General features: G+C 44.6%; 1 protein-coding gene and 1 long non-coding RNA gene across 5 annotated transcripts in view; one reads left to right on the top strand and one right to left on the bottom strand.

Moving 5' to 3' along the window:
• Window positions 1-22,095, bottom strand: part of LOC139817966 (putative receptor-type tyrosine-protein phosphatase mosPTP-1) — a 267,152-nt gene that overhangs the window by 93,419 nt on the left and 151,638 nt on the right. The window lies entirely within an intron of this gene.
• Window positions 1-22,095, top strand: part of LOC139817968 (uncharacterized) — a 154,428-nt gene that overhangs the window by 55,271 nt on the left and 77,062 nt on the right. The window contains exon 2 of the long non-coding RNA XR_011733351.1: window positions 14,168-14,266. This is a non-coding gene — a long non-coding RNA (uncharacterized lncRNA). The remainder of the gene's footprint in view (window positions 1-14,167; window positions 14,267-22,095) is intronic.

Raw genomic sequence — 22,095 nt, 5'->3', positions numbered from 1 at the left:
CCCGTATTACGGGAATGGGGTCAGCTTTTTTGAATTTCCTATGTCTCGTTACACTTGCTCGTAAATCCGCGACTGAATATAATGGCGCGCGAGTTGAAATAGCGGCGTATTATTCGGTACAGCTATATATAGCGGGGAACGGTCGTCGGCAACGGTCAGAACTGAACCGCGCACGAACGGCCGTAAAATAACAATGCACGCGGCAATTTTTTTACGGCTCTTTTCCTCCCCTTCTTAAGACGCGCGTAAGAGCGCTCGTAAGACTCCGCGCGTGCGTTACGTGGGAAACGTACGGAGTACTCGTGCGAGACCCCGATAAGATTACGGGAAAGCAGATATTCGCTTACACCGACTTACTTTCGAATAGAACACGCGGTTTGTAATTCGAACGCTTCCGAGAGTGGTACGTGAGAGAGACGTTAGGTTACCTGTTATATCGTACGGAGTTACCTGTATCCGGTGCCGTCTGGGGGCCGTTGCCGCTGTTCTATCGAGCGTTCTCGGGTGGAGCAGCAGCCAGCCAGCCAGCCAGCCAGCCAGCCAAGCTATAAAGTCCGTTTAGAACTTTGGATCCCCCAAGTGCTTCACCGATCTGCCCGCAACCAGTTATAAATCGCACGCATCCAGCTTCCTCCGTTCGGGCTTCTCGGCGGGCGGGCGCGTCCGAATGCGAACTTTCGGCACACGCGCTAATTTATGTAGGCTCGCGATATCAATGGAAATGCATGCTTCGAGAGTCGATAAATTTCCGAGGACTGACCACTCTCTTCACTATACCCCTTTCTCCTCTTCCTCGTTTCCTCCTTTTCCTCCCGCAAGTTCGGACTTAATCTGTCAGAATTCGAATTTAACTCGGCGCTGCTCTCCCTAATGCGCGACCGACGCCGACGCTCTAAACGCGGTCGAGAGAAATTGGAAACGATCGTTTAAACTCCGAGGCGTCGGTGCAACCACCTGGCAAATGCTCGCAACGAGCTCGTTTATCGGCTCGCCTCTACTTGTCGGCTGATCAGGAACCGATAGTGCTCTCATTACCTTGCTATAGGGACAGACAGAGAGAGATACTATCCGAATAATTTATCTGCAATTTCGCAGATTGTAGGCATAAATATGCAGACGTGGAAAATACAGAAAGTACTTTTTTTTAAATCAAACAATCGGAGAACTTTTTCAATTTTCAGCGATTGTCGCTCGATATATCGCGCCCTTTTAATCTCTTTCCTTTTCTTCGTCAACGCGATTGCAATTGGTGCGGCGATCGTAATATACATCAAGCACGACTTGCGTCCATCTGGGTGTCATTAAGCCCAGCGGAATCGAGTTAGCGCGAATTATACACGCATAACGCTTTGCGACGGCTGTATAATGACCTGTTTCCCGCTGCGCCAGCATTATCGGACGAGAACGTTCGTCATCGTTTCCGCTATCCGTTGATCTTGAAATTCAACGGTAATCAAGGATCAAACCGTTTGAAAAAAAAAAGAACAACAGTCATTATAAGTCATTAGTCGTGAGATATTCTGTCTTATTCCGATCTCTCTCCCCTGTGTCGCTTCCGCGTGCATTATCGATCTAGATTCCGGGGGATTCCGCACAATCCTCACGACGGAATTCTGAACGGTTTACTAGATCTTCTCGTACTAACTCGGTTGCAGATCTAATTGGAGACAAGATAATTAATTATAAGCGGGAAACTGTAATTCTGCAACAAGACGCGCTCTTGCGCCAACGATATTATTGGAGTATGATATTAGAGGGAAAAAAACGCGCACAGATGTATATGTAAATACCTGCTAAAAACATTATACATGTATGAACTTTACTTTCAGAATTTTTTATCAATTTCAACTCGTTGCTTCTAGGCAAATTTCAACGGACATCACCATCCTATTAATTTTCAACATTGAACGTACCATAATTAAACATTACATTAAAATTCTGTGCAAGTAAAAGGTAGTGTCTATAGCGCTGCGCGTGTAGTCGACATTACCGTGTTTCTTGATCCGGTTAAAAGGAAACAGAGAATTCGTTGCTTTTTTTTATATTGATCGATGTTGATTCGCGAAGGGTCGTTTACCTGGCATTTACCTCTAATCGATTATACATTCGAAAAAAGAATCATATATGAAAATTGCGTAAAAAATATCATGTTTACAGTATTGTGTATACAGTAGATCGAGATAATTGAGATTTATTGTTGCATTTACGGTTTTCTCGTTGAATTAAAAGTTTCGCGCAAATTGACGAACGTTTATTTGGGTGGAACTGGTTGGTCCAGGCAAGCGAAGATACCACAGACAGGTGTATCGTATGTGACGTAACATCGACCTATCCGGGGCTCGCTCGGAGAGAAGTTCCCCGCGAACGTTTTTCCTCCCGATGTTACCGTACTGCGTCTATTTTCTAATGTCTGTCTAAACTTGCCGCATCCGCCCACTCGAAGCGAACTAACTAAAGTTTTTCGAGCACTCAACCCCCGAAGTTAAGGCCAAGAACGTAGCGATCTGCGAGTTTCCGGAATCTTCGCAATATAACTCCTGATCTCAAATTCTTTATTAATTTTTTAAGAGTCTTGAGAGACGATCCTGTGGAGCGGTATATATGCGCGCGCGCACGCTTTGAAACTTGTATTTCTGTATCGTGCTATCTTTTCGTCCAATTTTCGGGTAGATTGAAACTTCTCTGCGCAAATCGCATTTGCCGCCGATCGAAGTTTATTCCTCACTGTCTCTGAAGTACGTCAAGTATTAATGAGAAAACGATCGTACGCTATTTCGGGGAAAGCTGGATTAAGCTAAGATAAAATTACTAATCTTTTATACTATAGGTAAGGTCGCGATAAAGACAGAACTCAGAGAGGCAGAGTGAGAGAGATAGAGAGGCAGATATTCGCCAGATGATATTCCGCCGATATTAGTTTCTCAGGGATATATGCACGTAATTTCACGACTCCGTCCCGGTGGATCCCAATGAAATTTCGACACTGCGCACCACGATCTTTCCTCGAAGGACGGTGTAATTTTGGCGTTCGAATGCGGCTCCGTCCCCCCGCCGCCACGGGGTGGAGCAGGTCCGATTTCTCATTGTACGACAACGCTCGTGGGTTCCCCCATGAATGGCATTAGGATCCTAATACCCGCCGTAAGAAAGGTAACTCACCTCGTTCATCTCGCCCGGCTTCGACCTAACGACTACGCATCGTTCCTCGTCGCGCTTCACTTTCAGATGTCTCATAAGCTCCTCGAGAAGCCAATGAACTACCTGCAGCTCCAACTCGATGTAACTCCCGTTATAAAGCCACCGGAATAGAATCATCGTCGATTCGATCTGATCTTTTTTTCATTCGAGACAAGCGCGCCGCGTTGGGAGCTGTAATCAGATTCTCACGGTATTTTCGTAAAACGTATCGCGGCGCACTCAATGAGGATCGGCAAAACGACAAAAACACCGCGTTATATTTCGGCGCTGTCGCCGTGCAGCAAAATTTAACGCTATTTGTATTCGATCCGATTCATTTTCCTGATCATCACGCTAATCACAATAAACAAATGAAATTATTTCTGCGTCCTGACATTAATTACGCGATGCCGTAAATTGAGTGAATTTCGTGTCGCTAATACGTTTAATCGGGTGCCAGACGCGGCCGAAACCAGACGAGAGAGAGAGAGAGAGAGGGGGGAGAGAGCGTTTTGACCACGAAAGTTCGTAATTGCATCGAACCGGTTAATTGCCGGTAACGAGGACGCGAAACGATACCTTGCGGTCGCCGAACGCCGTAGGAAAGTGTCACCGGTTGTCCTTTTCGAGCGGCTCGTTTACCTCAAATTGTCCCAAAAACACGCGATAATGGATTAAATTCTCTCGTGAAACAAACGATGTTTTCATGACAAATTAATGTGTACTGTAATGGCCAGTGAAATATATACACATGTCTCGTAAATTATTCGATTCTCGATAAGTGGGATACGAATGGCCGCAGCACTTCGAACGGGAATAATTGAAATTAGGCCATAAACGGTGCATTCCATTTAAGTGAAAAATAAGCTGGACACGTTCTATCAAGGATGTTTTCCGGTTCACCGTGTTTGATCGTGTATACTTTATCGGGCACTTTATCGAAAACCGTTGCACGAATTATTAAAGATAGAACGTAAATTGTGCAAGTTGAGGCGCGAAACACGTTAACGAGGTGTCGCGACATTTTTATTACCACATCCATTATACTTTTTAACGTACTTCCCTCGCTTGTACGTGACGTTAACGTCCTTCATAAAATTAATCTGGCATACCGTACCCGGTGCATTCTGTTCGTCCGGCCATAAGCTTCAAAATAAGAACAGAGAGGAATATTGAATTAACAAAGTACAGCTAATCTGCAGGTTTATGTTGTGCCAGAAGTAAAACCTTCTATCGCGCGCGGCTCGTTCTCGCGTGATAATGTGAAGTTTCAACGGTTTTCTCCATCATCGGGACACGCGTATTGTGAAGCTGGCAAAGCCATTCTTGCGCTCTCGCTCCGTAAAATCGCGTCTCCCGTGAAACGCCATAATAAATGTTCAAGGGCTCTCGAATGCTCGTATTCCGCTAATTTCCCCAAAATAATTCGCTTCCGCGCGTAGGACGAAATGAAAACAGATTTAACTGAGTTTAATGCCAAATTTAAGACTGTTCCAAGTTTTCACGAAATAACCTCAAATTACAGAAAATGGAATGCAACAACAACGTCGCTTCGTAAAAAGGATTTGAAAATACGAGGGGGAAAAAGCGGGAGAAAAGCTGATGTAAAAGACGAAAAATCCGCTTCGCATCGCAGTCGTTGCACGTGTCGTTTTTTTTTTCTTTTATTCGCGGCGCGCGAATGAATTATTAACGTAGGCGCAGTCCGAACGCAAATGAACGGCCACATCGCGGTCGTAGATTCTAATTAGGTGGCAATCAAATTAAATGCGAAGCGGAGGTGGCCGCTTAGAGCGAGGCTTCGACCTTTCCGGAAGCCTCTCCTCGGTCTCCGCGATCGCGAGATACCCTAGGAGCGGAAGGCCAAAGACATGGCGACGGTCTCAGAATCAAACGGCGAGATCGCGGCCGAATTATCCGAGTTGCATCGCGCTTAATCTTACAACGGCGGCCTTTCCGCGGTCTTTCCGCGGTGAAACGCAACGTTCAATCCTCAAAGTAACTCGGACTAATCGCGGTAGCGAACCGTATCGATCGGGCCCGTTGTCTCGGCTCCGAGCTTCGTTCGCCCCAGTTTCGGTATTTGGTAGTTTGCACACACACACACACACCACACACACACACACACACACACACACACAGTTTTACCTCCGCGAATACGTTATTGTTACACGGCGAGATGCATGCGGCGTTGCGCAGTCAACGTAATTTTTTCTTCTCCTGTAAAATCCTCCGCGAGTTACGCACGCAAGTACATCGACCATGATCTCTTATCTTTGCATCGGACGTGAGAGGAATACGCAGCGAACTTGAGTAAATAAATAAAAGTTGAGAGTATTGATAAAACAATGCGCGCTCCCATGCAAACGTGAACATTCGACTTATTTCTTTTGCATGGATATTCTGATCCCGTTATTGAATCTGGAGAAGATTGTTTCGAACGCTGCAGGTGAAGGGAAGAGGCTGCAGAGTCTGCGCACATAAATTTTCATAAGACTCGAGACTATTACGTTATACATGTGCTGTAATAAATAAGATGTATGTTAATTAGGAAATGTCATTAAGCGGAGCGGTGCACTCTTTAATTATCAGATTATCACGCGTGTGACGAACGAACGGCGTGGTATAGCTGTGCGAATAACGAAAATAATTTAGACGCGTACGGATTTATGGTCTCCTGGGAGGTCTGTCTCTTTATCCTCGATTGGTCGTATCAGTTTCGTCATCCCTCGGGTGTAATTCAACTCGGAGACCGTTTCAGATAAACGTTTCAACTTTCGGCCGCTATTAAATCATCGTAAGACAGTTGCACGGATCGAAATATAGAATTGCGCGGTTATTACGCGCGTCCGCGCGCGCCTGTCCATGAGACGCCGCTGTTTTGCGGCCGGGCAAAATTTATTTCTACCTAAACGGTAATAATTTCTATACAAAGCAACCACGCGTGATAATATTGCGTGATATTATTGCGAGTCGCAATTGTGATTCATTCGACAGGCGAAAATATTGCGTGTTTGTCGATTCAATGCTGCGCGATTTGTTGACTTCTCTAATGTTTATTATATTAGATATCACTCGTTATTTCGAGCAGTTTTTTTTTCAATGTGCAGTTCTCCACGCAGTTTTAAAAATTAATTACATTTTGATCAAAATAAAAAAAATATAGATATATATTAATGTATGTAACCGAGTGGCGTTTTTTTTTTTTTAAATCCCGCCTCTATATTCGCATATTTACGGTTTAATCGAGCGGAAAATTATATGCGGATACATATCCAACAAATATGAAGCTTTTACCGTCCGCAAAGAACATTCCTGAATTAATATCAATTATCATACGAAGCACCCGTGTACACATATATTTTTACACATATAACTTTAACGCTATATAGGCAATTAAAGCTGTATTAAATATTGCGCGTCGTAATAAACGTTACCCGGTAAAATATTGAGCTTCGACTCCGTTCATGAAACGTTTCTCGATTTTAAAGATTTTATTATTCATTACGCTTATTTATTTACCTCATCTTTAATATTTATCTATCTTATACTATTCCGACCGATACGCGACGTACGCGCGAGACATCGCAATTTTTTAAGTCTTTATAAAAAAATAATAACTTTTTCTTTCACCCTCTGCTATATTCCAAACTCCACTTGCCAATAATTTCGACATCCTCCCGAATAGAACGCGCAATAAAAATACCTCATTGTTTTTATCCCCGAGGGTTTCAATCCCCGCGACGGATTAACTTACTATTACGCGTATTAGTGCGGTCTTTTTCTATTTGGCCGAGCTTGAACGTGCTGTTGTCGAAGGGACGGGAAATGGAGAGTTCGTCAAAGCGAGATGTATATTCCGGGGAATACGAGAAAGGGAAGACAACGGCGCCAAATGACAGCCCGCGGCTTGTTTGCGGTCGGACTTCGGCACGAACGAGTGACTAACGTTTGGCTTATCGGCGGTGGCAGCCAATAAACGATATTCACCGCGGTCTGAAGGACGGCATGCCGTACCGCAATAACGGCCCTTGTAAAACCCCTTCCCTACAGCGAGGGGAGAACGGCGATTCGCTCGCCGTGTCGTGTCCGCGCGCCAAGCACGGCAAACGCCGGTAATGCCGATACGTCGTATACGCATTTGTCGCCCGCGGACAAATGGTGACCGATAGACGCATCAGATCTACGAGAGTAACGGGTAAACATTTGTATAAGACGCGATATCGCGCACATATCGCCGTATCGTAACATGCGGTAACATGCGAGACGCGGTGCATCGTAACGATAAACGTATATCGTTCACTTGCATTCACGTGTCGCGCAATCACAAGCCCCCGGCAATAAAACGAACGATTCCGATCTTGGCGCTGTAAACTGTTCCTAAGTATATCTCGCAATGAACTCGTGCAGCGAAATCGCATCGCGCGTCGTGTACGCCGCGACATTGTTGCTACGCGAAAGCGGAAGTTTATCCCTCGCTTTACGACCGTGTACGAATTACACGATTAATTTTAAATCCATTCTCCGGATACGAGAACGGAGGGAGAGGGGGGACGAAGGGTTTAAGCCGAAATTCCGATTTCGACGCGTGTGCGGGCTCGCGTACTTGCACAGCAGTTTGTCCCATCCTCCTCGGACTAACTCCGGGCTTCAAATTTCGGAGCTGAACTTCACGCGCACGGATTTGGATTCGCGCTTAGTTCGCTATAAAATCCCCCGCAGTTCCATTCGCCGGCGACGCCAACTACGTAGGAGATATCCGTGCTTGCCTGCGAAATGCACCGTTGCAAACGGCTTTCACGTCGCCCTCGCCCGTCCCCTTGGATGTTATCCCGAGCTCGAGTCCGAGTCAGACCCCTTTCCTTCGAGTTAACAAGCGGGACGATAATGAGGCTACAGCAACCTATTATGAGCGGTCCCTGCGCCGCCGTACCGTCGAAATATTTCGAAAACAACACCGAGAGATAGTAAAACTCCAGCTTCTATTCCGATCTCGGACGGAGAGGATTTTCCCCGGGAAAAACCGGAGAGAAAGAGAGTGCATCTTTGAATGCACGGAGTCTTTTGAGGTCGCCAAGTCGCGCGCGGCTACGGTCATTTGGAGAGGAAACGAGGGAATTTATTTATTTTATATTGCTCGCAACAAACACGGCGGTCGTCCGTGTATGCGCGCATCGGTAGAGGCATTATTACCTTGTAAAGGCGGTACACGATTCGATTGTCCCGTGTTTGTAAAGTGGCGTCCGTTAGAGCGCGCGCACCGTCCCTTTTCTATCTTTGGCCTTTTTGTCAAACGCCGCGGCGCGCACACAAGTGTGCACGTATGCAGAATGGACGCGATGACCCGTCGAATACGCTTTTCTGTACCGGCGGAGGTACAGTTGTAAAAATCAAACACGCACGGCGAAAGGCAAAGGAAATCTTTGCTTTCGCCCTCGTACTCGAATAATTCTCTTCAAACACATTGACGTTGCAAGCTCTCGGCTACGTGTCACGGTTAAAATGATTGTTTAGCGCTTTTCAGTGAATCGACAGCGCTTCTGCAAAATTATACATAGGATAGACGTAATGAAAGACGCGTATTTGAAGTTAAATACGCTCGCCGGCAACTCTATAAAATTACAGATAATTGCGTTATAAGAAATTTGAATTTTTTATATTCGCCGATATAAACCAGCGATTTTATAAAATCGCCAGAGATTTTATAAGATAACTCAATTAACCATTTTTTACCGTAACATTCTGAATTGGTTATATGCGAAAATCTATCTTCAATTATGCTTTATTACCAAGTCATTAAATATCGGGCGGATTAAAAGTCTCGAATTAAATTCTCGCCAAAGGAAAAACGTCTCCAAATTTCTTCGAAAATATTACAGGCCGCGCACTTTTTCACGATTATCTCTTAAAATTCATCGCTTTATTCTTCCACCTGAGCAAATCTTTCAAGAAATGGTATCGTAATTTAATTATTTCGTATATCTTGTATCCAATATAACCCGTATAAAATATCGCTGAATACCGTATCTATATTACGATCGATACGATCGATTCGTCGAATACGATGGACAAATCGTCGAGCGCAGCTGCAGGGAACTGCGTATACCGTACTGATTACGCGTACGTATATGCATGTGCGACGGACGTACATGTCGCGCGTATGCTACGCGTTTACTCATAAATTCTCATCGTCCGTCGATGCGTGTGGATCCACCACACGCGCGCATTCGTTGCACGGATGTCCGTTCGTGCGTATATATATCGCGAGAGCGCGAGGAATTGCGCCCCGCGCAACGGCCTCTCTCGCTCTCTCATGCATATGTATACATACGCATAAGTAAATAATAAAATATCGGTGTCGCGTATCAAATTCGGCAATATAAAAAGCAAATACCGACTCGACCGGCGGAGTTGACTCAAAAATCAGTTTTCGCGAATATCGGATGCCGCGGTGATAATAACTTTTGTACGCCGAAACGAGCGGAGTAGCGCGCGAGCGCCGATGCACCCTTTACCTCCCCCCACCCCTCTCTCTCTCTCTCTCTTTCTCTCTCTCTCTCTCTTCTATCAGTGAAGTTGCAGTTGACTGAAAAAATAAACGTGGGAAAAATAGAGCAAAAGATAACAGAGAACGGAAAGTGACACAATCGCGTACCAAATTGAAAAATGACTGATCAGGCTGCGTCAACTATCGCGCGTCACGAATTTATGACTGTACGAATCGCTCGTGCGATCGTACCGTCGATCGGCCTACGATTCGCCTGACGCGAGAGAAATCCATTAAAACTATCGAGAAAATATTTTCTATATTCCTGATGTTTAACACTTAGCCGTTGTTAATTATTGCCCTGGCGGGCAGCAAATTGCGCGGCAATTCGATCGTCTTAAATACGCGGAAGTTTCGCAACGTAATTTACTCTTCGTCGATGAGCAATGAAATGTCAGCGGAGATTTCAGCAAGTAGCTCATTTAATTACAAGTTCCCCGAGAGCCGGCATTGTCGCGCAACAATGTATTATAATCCAAGTTGGTCTCTCCGCACCGTGATAGCGACGACGAGTTTCTGTTATTTTCGCATCGCCGGCACGGGAGGACCCTATGTTAGCAGGCAGAACTTTGCGCGGTTTCGCTGATGCCCGGCCAAGCCCCCAAGCGAACCAATGATAAATTAATTCACTCGACGACGACGTCGTCGAAAACGCGAAATGTCAGATGACACGCTCGCATTTACAGGTTAAATATTCTCTCGAGAAAGGAGATATTTATTAGCACTAAATTATTACGCTGTCCTTGTGAAACATGCGAATAATTCGCGCAGAACAATTTATCACTACTACGACTTACATAAAAGGAGAAAGAAATCGATTTTAGATTCAGTGAAGTTTCCGGAAAAATATTTTTGTCCAGTTTCGCGATGCGGTAAAATAGAAATTGTGCAATAGATATTAAATACATGGCCGGAGAGGTCATGCGTCGTATGCATCAAATTTTGATTTTAATTAGATGGGTGTTGTACTGTAAATCTTAATAGGGAATATATTGTAACCCGTGTTTATTAGGAATAGATTAATAATAAAATTATTGTAACTGAATTATACTGACCGCCATCACCCCGTAATGAGAATATTGATTAAACATTTCAAATATTGATATGCTACATTAATTTAGCTAATTATAAGAGTCTACTGTTAAACTCCAATTAACGCGCTATCAGTATATCGCTTATCGCGAAGATTTTAGATCAATTATTAGGTGAAATCATTACTAAAATAATTAGTAGGTTAAAGTGAATTATACACGCGTTCCCATTTCCAATTCCCGCCGAGGAGAGCAAATTAAAAACAAAAATTGCAGAATATATTTAAAGTATCTCCTTTCTGTACGCATGTTCCTGAAAAATTTCAGAGTATATGGAACATGGAAATAGAATATCTTGGGTAATAATATAGGTACTGTTGCTTTGAAACAGATAGCGTCTATTAACCGTGTAATTTATCAGAGAAAGACCTTCGGCGTTGCAGAGGTTTCGTTTCTCATATCTCCGCTAATCTATTTTGCATTAGATAATCTACTTATGTTATGCGGATTTCCCAGTCACGTCATACTAAACCACGATTTATGGTTTCGAAGGCATAACGGACATTAACGGACCGCGGAAGCATTAAATTGTCATAGCGCCGGGCGCTTAAATAATCGAATATACGAGATATTTTGCGGCGCGGCTCGGCGAAATTCGCGAAACGCCTAATTCTATGCGCGCGGAATACCTATCTTTTTAAAATCCCGTCCGCCATCATTACGGCGGACGATTATGCTAATACGCGAATGCGCACATTGTGCGCGCGTACACCAGGTCGTTGACGTTAATCCCGTGGAACGGCCGTCGACGACGGACGGGAGACGCGCATTAAATCGCACAGAAGAAAAATTTCGCTGGCGACGGACACATTTCGAGGCGACCGGCGGCGCGACGGTGCTCGGCTTCGGATTCTCGATCTTTCCAATCGGGAATCAATTTCTATTCTCCGATAAAGTACAGCCCGGCTGCGACGTTCCGACATCCGCGAGCGCGGCAAGACGGTGAACAACGAAAAACATTTTCGGCGATATATCGAGTGCTGCCAAGCGCTGTGATGTCTATATTCCGACTCTATATTCGTCCGAAGCCCTTGCCTCTCTGCCCTTATCGCTTTTCCCCCTCTTCGTCTCTCTCTATCTCTCTCTCTCTCTCTCTTTTTTTCCGTAACCAGTTCCAGTTTTTTCGGTCGGCATTTCGCCGTTGTTAGCTCGTCGATTGCCTCGGGCTTGGCCTGGCAACCAAGTTAATCGGCGGAACGAAATTCATACATGCATTCCGAAAAACAATTTTAAGTTGAAAAAGTTGAAAAAGCGGCCGTATCTATCGCGCGTGCAAATGTACCGTGAACACGTGCGCGTACACAGGGCTATACTTCGTCGATAAACACCAGAGGATCCGAAATGAATTTTCATCAGGACACAGCCCGGCGCGCCACCATGCGCTCGTTTCACGCTTTTGCGCGCATTCGTTCCTGACATTGACGAAAAATTAGGTTTCCGCGAGAGAGAGCGAAAGTCTATTTCGCGTCGAGAATGACGGCGGCGGTGGCTGCGCTACGTGAGTGTTCGAGGAGAACAGAGCGAGGTTGTTAGCAGAATGGAGCGCGGGAGTTTATATATTAATTTCGGAAATCTGTCTCAAGAGAGAAGCTAGAGACGTCGGGGAAAATATACATAGAGTCTGTTCCCTTTACGGTCTAATTTCATTCAATCTACAATTGCGTTACGTAATCCAACGGATCGGACTAAAGTCGCGCGCGTACACGCTTGCGACTGCATCCTCGTATGCGTAACAATCGGAGCGAGGAACATTACTAAGAACATCGTCGGGGGAGAGAGAGAGGGAGAGGGCGAGAGCACGAGATCGCAGATTCTGGTAATGAAGCGCGTGCACACAACATCTTCGTTAGCCGCGCGCACCATCGCGATATGGGATCAATGACGATGTTCCTCTACGCTTGAATCTCTTGAATCACATACTTAATCCATGATCACGCGCGTTTGATGAATCATTGTCGTATACTTATGTTGAAATTCAATGGATCGATCACATCAATGATCATTCCGTATCGGTAACCGCTAATCACTCGCTGACTTCTTTTCAATAATTCGGACAATTCGGTAATTGAATTCGATTCTTCTCTACAGTTTTAAGCTTTAAGTTTTAAGCGAGGTCACAAATAGAGTCAGTTCTCGGCGTGAAAATAGCGCGGCGGAACTTGATCGATCCTTCCAAGACGCAAATTCTCCATGACACGTCGATCGACTCCGTATAGTCTTAATATGTATATGCGCTATTCGTTGATCGCTCTATCGGCGAAGTCGAATCCGTTGAGAGAAGCCGATATCGGTAAGATTTTCGAGATTCAATTTCGAGAATGCCTGAGCTTATAGTTGGAAACAACGATGAGTTTTCTGCCGGGAGAGAGACGAGCGTCGAAAAGTTCGCAGTTTTTGATGGCGAATCGTCTGGGATTTCCAACTTTTATCGCGCTGTGATTGGTGCTCGCGGATGTTTTTCCATCGGTCGAATCTCCCAATCTTTCTATTCCGTCAAAACTCCTAGGTGAGGCGACGTGACAACTTTTGATGTATGGAGAAAAAGAGATGAGAGACGAAGAATTATACATAAATCGGCGGCGGCGATGGAGAAGCTGTGCCCCATTTTAGTCGCGAAACGGCGAAATGATCAAATTACGCGAGCGGGGCAGGAACAAAAATAGCATTACATACATAAATTCCGGAAAAAAAAACGAAATTTTAGAGAACGGACAAATTGCGATACTTCAACAATAACGAGAAGAAATAATTTTTAACAAGTTTAATATTTGAGAAAAAATACGTGTTTCGCGTACTTTATGTCTCCAAATATATCCGTCTCTAAAAACGCTTGTTGGCATTTTGATACGATTTTTCTTCTCGTTGTAATATTTTTAAGCGTGAAAGCGAACCTCGCGATAAAACAAATTGGAAGTTGCGGGAGTTGTTGCCAATGGCGGGAATCTCCATTTCGGCGGTGTCTCGCCTCTCGGTTTTAACAGTTGCGGTGGAGCACACCTGCGGATACGACGATAAAACGTCTTTTAGCCGTTGAATGCCGTGGGGTATGCGACCGACTAAAATCTACATTTGGTGTAAACACCTTAGCGAGGATGCCCATAATTTTCAGCTGGCGGCAGCCGAGAGAACACGAGGAAAGTTTCCGCGAGGCAGAGCCGAAAGCACATTGTGTGCCGGGCGCTGTAAATCTACATTCAAAAAGGGAATATAGAAACCGGCATAATTGCATTCTGAATTAAAAGATCGCATGACTGGGCTTAAATTTCTCACGGGCGATAAATTCACATTTCCCCACATTGTTTTTTTTTCCACCTGACAGCTTTATCTTGACGCCTCCTTTTTGCTTTTTCAGTAAACGATACCCCACGAAATATAACGGGTACTTCGCTAGAACAACATTGCAGCAGTTCGAATCTCGGATTAAGAAACGAAATTTGTGATGTTTACAACGGTAAGTAAGACATATATTTAATCATTTATCTTTCTTCCACATTTTCAAAATTATTATTGATATTATATTTAAAAAAAATTGGAAAAATGTAAAATGTAAACCCGTTAGTGATCTAATTGCAAATGTAATGTAAAAATATTTTCCCTACATTTAAAATGTGAGCGAAATTAATTCGGCAAATGTTCATAAACGAGAGACCTCTGCATCATGGGATGTGATTACGCACTCCCGCTAAATGGATCCCGACGTTTTTCGCTGAATCTTATTATTACTATCGTCCTACATTTTAAACAAAAACTCCATGCGTAATATCCCGCGCGGAGTATCCTTCATCGTTTTTCATATTTCCCTCTAATGTGAAATATGTGACGTACGGTCGATCTGTCGTTGAAAGTAAAATCGTGGCGGCTGTGGAGGAGAAGGAGCGCGCGGGGCGGCGAGGGACGCGGGCGGAGACGAGAAAAAGGAGGCGATACACACGGACGATATCATATCGGTCAAGTAGGAATCTCCGAGCCACCGTACGCGTCGTCGTGGTGTCTACCGTCGTGGATACGGAATGAATCAAACGGCTTTGACGCCCTTCGGGATCATGAATAATGCAGCGACGTGATCCAATTTATAACTCACGGAAGCGTAATATGTGTTATGTGGGGCGCGCCGCCGAGAGGTGGTGATATGTAGCGTGGCGCGAAGAAGCTACGCGGATATTTCACTATACCGCGGCCATGACTATTCATTTTGCAGATAGTTAATCGAACGGGTGTCGGGCCCGCACGCGACACACATACACGCGCGCTCGCGCGCGCACACCCACACACATACGCATTCACACAACGCCCCGGTTTTTATTAATGGATTTCCACTCTTTGATAACATCGAGTCGTACGCTATTACATCGCGTATTACCTCGCGTACGATGTTACGTCGCGGCACGTCCTAGGCTGTAAAAACGGTTAGGTTGTAAAAAAGTTATTAATCGCACTAATGATACCACTTAATGGCCGTATCGCTCATTTTTACGCGACGTAATTACGCTGAACATCGTAATTATTAGGTTAATATAATTGCCAAGCGGGTCCATCGTGTCACGCCGCATTCGGGATCGCAGGATCACAAGTCGACGAAGCAACCGATTAATCCAGCGGAGAAATCTCGCAGAAATGGAAAAATCTGAAAGTTTCGTGTGTTTCATTGTCACAACGGGTAAACGCTCTTTTGTCGGGACACATATTCGCGCCGTTTGTGTGTTTGCAGCTTTTATCACAATATGGAACTCGACGCCCATTTTGTTCATAAACGAGGTATCGTCGCTTGGTGCCGCGCGCGCTTGTCGCGACTAATTAATGCCATAATATTCAATGACCATCCAGCGAGAATATAAGGCGTATCCACGATCGGCGCAGTCGCGTTTTAATCGACCTCGTTATTCGGATTATCCCTCATTTTAATCTCGCGCGTCTTCCACGGGCTTTATGGAAAAAAATTTTTCCAAAAAAAGAGCGAAAAAACGAAAGAGTTATTTCGGAGCGGCGCGGCGGGTGCGCCGAGATCTCATCCGAGAAAAAGGAGATTCTTTCCGGCTATCAATTTTACGGCCGGATGATTGCCCCCCGCGTGTGTTCCCGCGCGCCGCGAAAATCACGATTTAATTAACCCACTGACGCCTCGATAACCGACCGTTCGGCGTGCAATACGGCGAAAATTAATATTGTCGCCGAAGCTGTTCGATGTGCATTATACGGGCCGCGCGCAAATACCTGCGTGCATCGCAGGAGAACATAATGAGGCGGATAGTTTATGGGCTGGGGACCATCGGTGACGCTCATCCGGCCATGCATTTTGATGTTGTATATTGTTCGACGGTATATATGATAAGGCTGGATATATCGAAGATAGTGTCTCTCCCTCTCTCCCTCCCTCCCCCCTCTCTCTCTCGCTCTCTCTCTCTCTCTCTCCTTCTCCCTCCCTCCCCCCTCTCTTCCCTCTTCCTCTATCTTTCAATATTCGATCGATACTGTCGCGTGATATTGAAAGGACAGATTCTTGGACAAATTGAATTACATGCAAAATACAATCTCGCCGAGACTCGCGAAAGGCACATCGTCAAATTAATTTACTAGAATTATTTTTTAATGTTTGCACCTTCCGCCGCATAGAGGGGTGATGAGGACAGTTAATCGCGGAGTTACCCGCCGCGATGGAAATCGACAGAAAGAACATGCCACGCGACTAAATGTACGCGAACTTATCAGCTGCTAGCAGGTGCTATCGCGGTGCAATATTAATGAGTCTGGTTTTATGCGGTTCTATCGCGTGCACCCGCCGAGTACATCGATAGTTCACTCTCCATACATCTCGCATTTCTACTATTCCTAGTTGACACATACATAAATGAACTCCCGAAGTGTGAAAATCGGCTTTTACATATCAAATATGTAGCGTGTACCTTTTTTTTGCCCGATTCTCATTGGGTAACTTTCAGAATTGCGGCATACGAAAATAGAAGAATGGCGTAAAGCAGGATTCTTTTAATGATATTTGTATCACATTGCGAGAGGGAAATCCGAGAGTGTGGAGCAGTAACGGGCGTAATCCCGCGCATAGTTAGCCATGGCGAATGGAATTACCAACAGGACTTAGGGGATCCTCCCACATTCCTCCCTTCGTGCGCGACTGCAATTGCACTATAGATACAGGACAAAGTTAAATAAGCTATCCAACGTTGCGACGCGTTAATGAAGTCTCTGAAGGACAGTTACGTTGCCTTACATATAAAACGTCATGTATCGTTAAAATCGAGCTGTGGATTAATAATAAAACGAAGCGGCTGTGTACATATGAGCGCCTCGAAATACGAACGTCACCCACCGCCGCCCGTGGCATTTCAATATTTATTATAGCAACTCGAGCTCGGCGTTGAGATAGAGAAGGGGGAGGGCAGAGGGGAGTGCGTAGTAGCACTAATACCACCAATGCAAACTTCTCAACGTAAATGAAATTACCCAAACAAGACATCACTCTGTCGCGCTGTGCTCCTCTTTATAAAGCCAACCAACGCGCGTACAGTCCTGCGGATCAAAGTTGCAAGCGCTCGACTAATGTCGCGCAATGTCAATGTTCTTCTGCCGCATGCGGCAGCGTGCGTAAATTCGTCAAAAGTTACCTATCCACCGTTCGACGTCGGTGGTGTCGTTGGGAATATTAGTCTCGACTGCGAACCGCGGTTCCTCTTTGTTACAAACACGCGGCTCACACCACGCGTATCTTTCTCTCTCTCTCTCTCTCTCTCTCTCTCTCTCTCTCTCTCTCTCTCTCTCTTTCTTTCTCTTTCTCTCACTCGTTCCAGCAGCCTTCATCCCGCGGGATATCCCAGCAGGAAAGTTCCTCCGGGTCGCTCATTTTCCTGGGGGCCGCGCCACACCGCCGTAATAGATACGAAAAGCCAAACTCACAAACGGCGAAAATAAAGTTGCCGGACTCGTGACAATCCCGACGGACCGCCTCCATGCCGGCGATAAATTCGAAGCTGCGAATATTAGCCTGTGAGTGCCGGCCTGGACATTCATACAACCCGCCGGGACGACGCCGACGTGCACCGTAGCACGGTGAATGCGCCATCGCGTATAGAAAGCGCAAACGCCACGTCGTTATACGTCAAACGACGTCTAATTTCGTATAAAACGCTGAATAGCCTAAGCCACGCGCACCGCACGTCCGGCATAACTTTACACGATTGTTGCTGACAAAGGGGCTTCCTTTCTGCATCGCAATATGCAATCTATATTATATTATGCATCGGGCGTCACAGATTTTATGTCACAATCGACAATCTAATTGGAATTTGTTCGTTATCGTGGAAAATTCGTAGAAAAGAGTTTTCGATTTAATAAAAGGCTTTCAGCGAAATGGACGATACTGCGGGGAGACTTTTACTGCGTACCTAAAATTTCGCGAAATATACAGCGCGCCTCGCATTCGATACGTCGTTCCTGATGGATGATGAATATTCACGTAGGCTTTTACTAGACGTACAAATATTTATTCTTGATCTTCCTTCGTGGCGTTTACCGCAAACACATCGCCAGGCTGATCTTCGTACCACAACAATCTATGCTAATTTCATAGCACTTCGTGAATGGTAAGCTGGAGGGTTATTGGCTCGTTATTGGACCATCCTATTGGTATTGGGTTATACACTGCTAGATTATAACGACCCTCCGCCGATATTGCATTTCAAATAGAGAAACATACATTTTGCGCGAGAACGCGCATGCATGCATGTTACATTATATCGCGATCAATGTAATGTATAATTTCATTTACATATCGTCTAGCCGCGCCAGTACCTTCGTGCAAGTACCTCATATTTTTTCTTTCAATCTACCACTATTATATAAACACATAACATTTAAAAGAGAACGAGAGAGAAAGAGAGTCACAGTTTTTTAAAATTATGTCTAAACTTTTTTATTGCTCGCAGAACGATCGATAAGTCGAAAGAGAAATCGCATTGAATTATAGCTGACGAGCTTCGAGTCCGTAGACGTAAATCTAAAAGGACGCAAAGAGAGAAATAAGTAAGACTTCAAAGGTAAAGACCCGGGTGGAAGCAGTTTAAAATTTTAACGTTCGATAAATATGAAGAAAAATTTTCTCGCAGGTCCTCGCGCGATGTTCGTCGTGTATGTACAAGACTAATGAAACATCCGTCGTTACGGTTGTGGTAGCGTCTCGTCGTGGCGTCTCTTCGTTTTCGCCGTACGGTAACTGCGGGGCGCGGACCCGAAAATTACGATCGTGTCTGAAATTAAGTTGAGCCCGCGCCGATTCGGTCGCGTCGCCGTCCTCCGTACAAGCGGGACGGATTGTTTTCTAGGTTGTAACGATCCTCGGAGAGTAATTGCCAGGTTGTTTTAGTTGACTCAGCACCGGAGGAGGAATGGAAAGCGGAAAAAGACAGGGTACCTTAGGTACGAGAGACGAGGAGGATGGAATGCGCGATGGTAGACAAGCGAATTGCGACAGCCGCGCTATTCGTGTAAGCGAAGAAAACGGAGGAACGGTTGTGATAGGATGTATAACGCGAGAAATGGGCTCTTAAATATTTCACAATCGAAACGAACTCGAAATTGTAGTACCTATTTACGGGAGTATACCACGGGGTATCGCGGAACATCGATTTTTCCTTTATTGTTTTCAATTAAATTCTTAATGCGCGCATTGTTCTTTAAAGATAAATTGATTATACATTATGTAATCGGAAATGAATTATTCATTATTAAATATACTGACGATCTCCATATAATACTAATTATAATACTGACTGTTATGATTATGATAATTTCAATGACTAATAAACGATAATTTTAAATTATTAATAATTCATTACTTAATTCATTAATTATTCGAATAATAATTAATTGTTATTAATCTGAAATTGTGGTTTATTAATCATCGAAATCATGAAAGGTGTAACATTGCAAGTATATATTAAGGATTAAGCATCAATTAGTGTTAATAATATATTTCTTTCAATTCCGAATGTCGAAAGAATAAAAATTCGATAGTTTTATCGGTACGGAGAGATGGTTTTGAATGCAATCGATTAACGTCACTAGATGATTTTTACGCCCATTGTATTCCGCTTGCGGGGATGTGATACGCGCCGGTAACACACGCTACGCACGCTCCATGAAATAAAACTACCGACCGTTCTGCTTACCGCGGCTTTTTACGATTTCATTTCTACTATATTCTAACGGAATGTCTTATTTACGATCACGCATTACACGTTACGTCGCACAGCCCTGCGTCAGGCTGACAGCGTACACCGCGCGTAACTTCAGGGATTTGCATGAAAAACGATGTTCTCATATATTAAATCTCTTTATGTTAGCGACGTGCGTGTTCAGTACGGACGATTTAAAGAAATTCTATTCCCTTCGACCTTTTCAAAGTTCTCCACGAGACGTGCAGACGCGAACCTGTTTCCCATCGTCGTTAGCAATATCGCGAGCGATGCTGAGGCCGTGTAACGTGATCTCTCCCTCTCTCTCTCTCTCATCCTTTTCGACTCTATGCAAATAAATTCGCGGAGAGCGACTCGCGGGATGTCGGCATCGCCGGCACGGAATAAAATAACTTCCTCAGATAATACGCGACATTTTATTCTCTCGGTACTTTCGCGACGCGCAGATAAGGCGAGTCATAAATTTTTCAATACCTACAATTTGAAAATAAATCGCGTACCGCGGCGTATGCAGAAACGCTGGATAACTACCGGCGGCTCCCCCCCCCCCTGTCCTCCACGTACCGCGACGATCCTGTTACTTCTGTTACCATGATAGATCTTTCGTAACAGGACTTTACGCATCGTCTCGTAGAAATCGTAATTCTTTCATCCGTAATAGTCCGTCGATAGCGGGTCGTGTAATCTGAAGCATCCATTCCGAGCTCTCGGAAATAAGAAGAAAGACCTATTCGACCGTATTTGGGGATGAGGTGGAAGGAAAGACGTTCCCACATTGATCGATATTGCGGGCAATCGTCAAGAAAAATTACGGGAAAGATCTAATGACACTCCATCTTGGTGAACAATCACACGAAGGTGAGGACATTTATTAAGTCTCACTATATAATCGCGTTAATTGTTTTTCCTGTAGTTGTAAAGCGGAGCTCTCTTCGCGCAACTTCGTCTAAATGCATCAATGAGGATAGAGAATTGTTGTTACGCAATTGTACGGTTTGGGCGAAATAACGCTCTAGTTAGACGTATCCATTGCGTGCCGCATGTACGACAATGCGATACTACAGTAAACTTCATTAAAATCACAGAGTGAGTCAATCAAGCATATTTGAACAATTTCTAGGGGCGTTACGTACAGGCAAATCTATCTGCAGTATCGTAACCGCAGAACACAAAGCTAAATCCACTCGACCACGCGGTTTACTATCATTGGACATATTACATTTTACATGACCTACGATAGAGCGCTTCTTGTTCTCCTACTCGTTATCGATCGCCCCGCGCACTTTCGGCGTCAGTAAAATTAGAGATAAAATAAAAAATTCTCCGCTCTTCGCGGCCACTGCCGTTATCGGATATCGATTTAATGCAAAGTTACGAAATACTGTTGACGGCTGTCGAAAAAGAGAAACAAAAGCGACTGCATGGTTTATGTAACGGTAACCTCTTGGGCACTTGACTCCCGTAGCAGTAGATTTCGTCGATAACGCCGCCACGCCGTAACGTTACTCTTTTGGATACACATAACAAATAAATAAAACGATTGGTCCATTTGATTTTCAGTTACACACAGTGCTCGCGGTATCGTTTGTCAAAATTCTTATTTTACAAAACTCTTCGATTTTTTATCTCTACATAATAAAACTTGACTGCATAATTCTTAAGTATATAATATGTGCGAATCGATTGATTCGCCAAATTGGAATTATGATGCATCGGTGCCAAAAAAAGTTTTGCAAGCTAAAAGCCAATATATTATACTTGAGGTGCTATTATTGACAATGAGTGAAAAGAGGAGCGTACGGGAGATGGACGACACGCATGACGCACGAAAGTTGCTCGAGTGATGCGATCGGCGAGATATCGATGGCTCGGCTTAACGAATCACGGGGACCGTAACTCTCTACCTCCCCCTCTTCGGGAACTTTAACTCGCCATGACAAACACTTAGTTTGGCTTTAACTGTTAATTGATCAGAAAATCCAATTTCTGATCTTGACGTATTATGCGCCGGCCGTATCACGACGATTTAATGTACCTCTATGAGAGATCGGCGTGTAACTTGTACGCGCGATAAATT

The sequence above is a fragment of the Temnothorax longispinosus genome, chromosome 8 (genome assembly GCF_030848805.1).
Source record: "Temnothorax longispinosus isolate EJ_2023e chromosome 8, Tlon_JGU_v1, whole genome shotgun sequence".
Classification (NCBI taxonomy): Eukaryota; Metazoa; Arthropoda; class Insecta; order Hymenoptera; family Formicidae; genus Temnothorax; species Temnothorax longispinosus.
Note: the sequence above shows the minus strand (reverse complement) of the source record. Positions and strands in the feature narration are given on the sequence as shown.